Here is a 6,166-nt window from a genome sequence, read left to right as displayed (position 1 = left end):
CCAAAAAAATATGGGGGATTGGAAATGATGCAGACAATTACATTGGAAGCAACATTCTTTCCGCAATATTAAGCTGATCCACCCTCCAAAAAAAAAAAAAACTGAAGTGGAAAAGTGTCAATAACTTGTATTTATTCATGATATATGACACATATGTATAAACATAAACCAATGATTCATATTTAAGTTTCATTTGCATAAAATGTGGGTTTTAAAACATGTCCCAAAGTCAGACAAATGTCCTCATTGCGAATCACTGTATACAGTAGAGGCTGCCGAGGGGAAGACCGCTCATAATAATGTCTGGAACGGAGCCAATTGAATGGCATAAAACCGTGTGTTTGATCTATTTGATACCATTCCACTCCAGCCATTACCACGAACTCGTCCTCCCCAATTAAAATGCCACCTACCTCCTGTGATGGAATACATATTGGCGTACAGAGCTAAAACTATTCTGGCTGGTGCAGTACAAGTATTGTAGGGAATACTTAGTAGGGTAATAGTAGAAAAGTGTCATTAACCTGTATTTAACAATGATTCGCATTTGTTTATATTTAAGTGACATTTGCATTAAATGTGGGTTTTAAAAAAATGTTCCAAGGTCAAATAAATGCCACCAATGCAATACACTAGCTATAGTATGAATTACATATTGGCTTATAGAGAGAAAACTATTCTAGGTGCCAAAGTAAAATTGGGTTTGAGATTACTCACTAGGGTCTATAGAATATATATATATGTACACCTTCAAACAGGTCAACAACCCTAAGCACACAGCCAAGACAACGCAGGAATGGCTTCGGGACAAGTCTCAATGTCCTTGAGTGGCCCAGCCAGAGCCCGGACTTGAACCCGATCTAACATCTCTGGAGAGACCTAAAAATAGCTGCGCAGCGACGATCCCCATCCAAACTGACAGAGCTTGAGAGGATATGCAGAGAATGGGAGAATCCCCCCAAATACAGATGTGCCAAGCTTGTAGCGTCATACCCAAGAAGCCTCAAGGCAGTAATCGATGGCAAAGGTGCTTCAACAAAGTACTTTGTAAAGGGTCTGAATACATATGTAAATGTCAATTCAGATTTTTTGTTATTTGCTAAAATGTCTTAAAACCTGTTTTTGCTTTGCCATTATGGGATATTGTGTGTAGATTGATGAAAAAAAAAGACTTGATCAATTTTAGAACAAGGCTGTAACATAACAAAATGTGGAAAAGGTCTAGGGGTCTGAATACTTTCCAAATGCACGGTATTGGCCTACAGTTTATTGAATTGGGAACAATACAAAGGGTGGAGTAGAAAGTGTAGCTGGGCATTTAAACCGCAGTCCCCCATGAAATAATATAGATTCTACGGACCCTACTGGGTGTTCCCAACCTCACTTTTACCTCTGCACATAGAATAGTTCTCTCTCTATTAGTCAATATTCAAATTTATAGGCTGACAGTGTTGCATTGGAACAAATGGAATGGGTGGAGTAGAAAGTGTTGCTATGTATTCCATTTACAATGATTCACATTGTAGCCAATGGATTTGGTGGAGTTAAAGGCCAGCAACACTCCATTATTCAGAGCCCCATGATATATAGATATAATTTCTACAGACCCTGCTGTGTTTTCCCTACAATACATTTACTGCAGCACCCAGAATAGTTTTTGCTCTATAAACCAATATTCCATATACAATGATTCACACAGTTAATATAAGGATATCAGTCAATTGAAATAAATTCATTAGGCCCTAATCTATGGATTACAAATGACTGGGCAGGGGCATAGCCATAGGTCCTCCCACCTGGATGCCAGGCCCACCCACTGGGGAGCCAGGCCCAGCCAATCAGAATGAGTTTTCCCCCACAAAAGGGATTGATTACAGACAGAAATACTCATCAGTTGTCTGGGTGGCTGGTCTCTGACGATGCCGCACTTTTAGTAGCCGCACGTGAAGGTATCGGATGTGGAGGTCCTGGGCTGGTGTGGTAATACGTAGTCTGTAAAAAGCTTTTTGTGTGTATGGAACATTTATGGGATCTTTATTTTAGCTCATGAAATATGGGACCACCACTTTTTTCAGTACAGATTCTACAGACCCTACTGCAGGGCTCTCCAACTCTGTTCCTGGAGAGCTACAGTTCTGTAGGTTTTTACTCCAACCCTAATCTAGCACATCTGATTCTAATAATTACCTGGTTCATAAACTGAATCAGTTTTGTTACAACTCGGGTTGGAGTGAAAACCTACAGAAGGGTAGCTTTCCAGGAACAGGGTTGGAGAGTCCTACTGAATATTCTCAATCCCACTTTTACATAGTATTTATACGGCACATTTCAAACATGGAATGCAACACAATGAGCTTCACAGGGGAATAAACAAATACAAAACTGAAATATTATACAGCAAACATGAGGATAAAATACTAAAGAATAACAAAAACTGAACGACTAAAAAGCACCCTAAGGAAAAACAAAGCTATAAAGGTGTGCTTTAAGATCTGTTAAATATGTCCAAAGTTTCAGCCCCCTTCAGGTTCACAGGGAGGCTATTTCTGAGGCTTCTACTTATCTAAAAACCAACAGAAGTATCTTAAAATTAATTCTAAAATGCACAGGCAGCCAGTGAAAACCTTCAAACTGATGCAATGTGTGCTCCCCGTCTGGTCTTGGTCAGTACCCATGCTGTAGCATTCTGGATGTTTTGCAGTTTAACAATGGCTTTCTTGGGTAGACCAGACAGGAGAGCATTACAGTAGTCAAGGCTGCTTGTTATAAAAGCATGGAGGACTGTCTCTGTATCAGCCTGAGAGAGAAACGACCACACCGTGGGGATGTTCCTCAGGTGGTAAAAAGCAATTTGTCTCATTCATAATGTGCGATTTGAAATTGAGTTCAGAAACGTAAATAACATCTAGATTTTTTACCTGACATTTTATCGTTATAAAGATAATTCAAATTAATGAAAATGTTCGGCCAGATTCTCTCTGTGCTTTGGCTGCAACAATAAGTACCTTGGTTATGTCTTGATTTAGCTGGAGGAAGCTGTGAGCCATCCAAGTATTTACATCACTAATACAGTCTAATAATTTATTAGTGGAACTAAAATACTCGACACAGAAATGCAGTTATGTATCGTTTGCGTAGCAGTGAAAATCAATGCTGTGCTTTCTGATAACGCTGACAGGGGGTAACATACTGAACAGTACCGGAACCAAAATCAAATCTTGTGTAACGCTACATGTGATATGTATTTTATGAGTTATGTTCAACAAGAGTGACAAAAACTCTCCACTGGTTAAATAGGTCCTAAACTAATTTAGAACTGGAGTGGCGAGGCCAACCCACCTCTCCAGTCTGTCCAGAAGGACATCAAGGTCAACAGTGTCGAACGCAGCACTTAAATCCAAGAGTACAAGAACAGAGAGCTGTTTGGCATCTGTGTTTGGCTCTAAGATCATTTACCACTTTAACTAAGGCTGTCTCTGTGCTGTGGTGGGTATAAAAACCAGTTGGCACTTAAAACAATAATTTAGCTGTTTGAAAACCAAATTCTCCAGAATTTTGGTTAAGAATGGGAGGTTGGCTGAAAATTGCAAAGAGCTTAAGAATCTAGATTACTTTTCTTCAGAAGGTGTTTCACCATAGCAGTTTTTAGTGCAATGGGGAAAGTGCCTGTGAATAGGGAGTGATTAACAATAACCTGCACTTCTTCAGATATGCAATTAAAAACTGTTTTGAAGGTGGTCGGGATAGGATCGAGAAGGCAGGTAGAAGGCTTCAGTTGGTGTATCACTTTCGTGAGCATGTCTGTGTCAACCAGGGAAAATAAATCCATAGTGCCGTAGCGTGGTTGGCTAAGGCACACATCAACACTTCATCAGGTCTTGCTTGACTGATACCCAGCCTAATGTTTGTTATCTGATCTCTGAAATATCCCACAAATTCATCACATTTAGATGTGAAGGAAAGTTCACATGGGTTTTCGGGGTAGGATTTATCAGGCCATCAATGGTCGAGAAGCGCACTATTAAATTATTCTGATTATTAGAAAAATGAGTCTGTCTGGCATTTCTAATTGCCTTGTTATACAGTGTCAGTCAAAAGTTTGGACAACTACTCATTTAAGGATTTTTCTTTATTTTTACTATTTTATACATTGTAGAATAATAATGAAGACATCAAAACCATAAAATAACACATATGGAATCATCTAGTACCCCCAAAAAGTGTTCATTTTTGTTTTGAGATACTTCAAAGTAGCCACCTTTTGCCTTGATGACAGCTTTGCGCACTCTTGGCATTCTCTCAACCAGCTTCACCTGGAATGCTTTTGCAACAGTCTTGAAGGAGTTCCCACATATGCTGAGCATTTGTTGGCTGCTTTTCCTTCACTCTGCGGTCAAACTGATCCCAAACCATCTCAATTGGGTTGAGGTCGGGTGATTGTGGAGGCCAAGTCATCTGATGCCGCACTCCATCACTTTCCTTCTTGGTCAAATACCCTTCACACAACCTGGAGGTGTGTTGGGACACTGTCCTGTTGAAAAACAAATTATAGTCCCACTAAGCCCAAACCAGATGGGATGGTGCATTGCTGCAGAATGCTGGGTTTGCCATTCGGATTAAGTGTGCCTTGAATTCAAAATAAATCAGTGTCACCAGCAAAGCACCCCCACACCTCCTCCTCCATGCTTCACGGTGGGAACTATAGATGCGGAGATCATCCACTCACCTATTCTGCGTCTCACAAAGACACAGCGGTTGGAGAAAAAAAATCTCAAATTTGGACTCATCTGACCAAAGGACAGATTTCCACCGGTCTAATGTCCATTGCTCGTGTTTCTTGGCCCAAGCTAGCCTCTTATTATTATTGGTGTCCTATAATAGTTTTTTTTTTTGCAGCAATTCAACCATGAAGGCCTGATTCACGCAGTCTCCTCTAAACAGTTGATGTTGAGATGTGTCTTGTCAACCAAAAAAACTGAGCAAATTGGAACGCTATCTGGCCCTTAATTAAGGGATTAGACCCTTTTTTTTTTGCCTAAAATGTCATACCCAAATCTAACTGCCTGTAGCTTAGGCCCTGAAGAAAGGATATGCATATTCTTGGTACCATTTGAAAGGAAACACTTTGAAGTTTATGTAAATGTGAAAGGAATGTAGTAGAATATAACACAGTAGATCTGGTAAAAGATAAAACAAAGAAAAAAAACTTTTCTTTTCTATTTTTTTGTGCCATCTTTGAAATGTAAGAGAAAGGCCATAATGTATTATTCCAGCCAATGTGCAATTTAGATTTTGGCCACTAGATGGCATCAGTGAATGTGCAAAGGTTTAGACTGATCAAATGAACCATTGTATTTCTGTTCAAATTTTGTATCAAGACTTCCCAAATGTGTCTATGTTCAAAATTGTGCACTCTCCTCAAACAATAGCATGGTATTATTTTACTGTAACAACTACTGTAAATTGAACAGTGGAGTTAGATTAAATTCATCTTAATCTTTCTGTCAATATCAGATATGTCTATGTCCTGGGAAATTGTCTTGTTACTTACAACCTCATGCTAATAGCATTACCCTACATTAGCTCAACAGTCCCGTGGAGGGGACACCGATCCCGGATAAATTAACAGATTACACAGCGGCAGAGCACCCGAAATTAAGAAAATCCTTGACTATGTCAACTCCGTGAGCATGGCCTTGCTATTGAGAGGCCGCCATAGGCAGACCACACTAGAGACATATTTCCCACAGACCCACAAAGAATTTGAAAACAAATCAAACACTGATAAACTCCCATATCCATATACCACAGTGTGCAATCACAGCAGCAAGATTTGTGGCCTGCTGCCATGAGAAAAGGGCAACCAGTGGAGCACAAACATTGTAAATACAATCTATTTTTATCTGTTTATTTCCCTTTCATACTTCAACTACTTTCACATTGTTACAACACTTTACGTAGCCAATAATATATCGTATGAAATGGCTATTCTTTTAAAACTTTTGTGAGTGTAATGTTCACTTATCTTTCTCTTGTTTATTTCCCTTTTGTTTATTGTCTATTCCATTTGCTTTGGCAATGTAAACATGTTTCCCATGCCAATAGAGCCATTTGAATTGAATTGAGAGAAATTGAGATCAAGTCAATTGAAAAACTATAACACTAG

This window comes from Oncorhynchus nerka, linkage group LG24, assembly GCF_034236695.1.
Source record: "Oncorhynchus nerka isolate Pitt River linkage group LG24, Oner_Uvic_2.0, whole genome shotgun sequence".
Classification (NCBI taxonomy): domain Eukaryota; kingdom Metazoa; phylum Chordata; class Actinopteri; order Salmoniformes; family Salmonidae; genus Oncorhynchus; species Oncorhynchus nerka.
The sequence above is the reverse complement of the archived record's forward strand: the minus strand, read 5'-3'. Positions refer to the sequence as shown.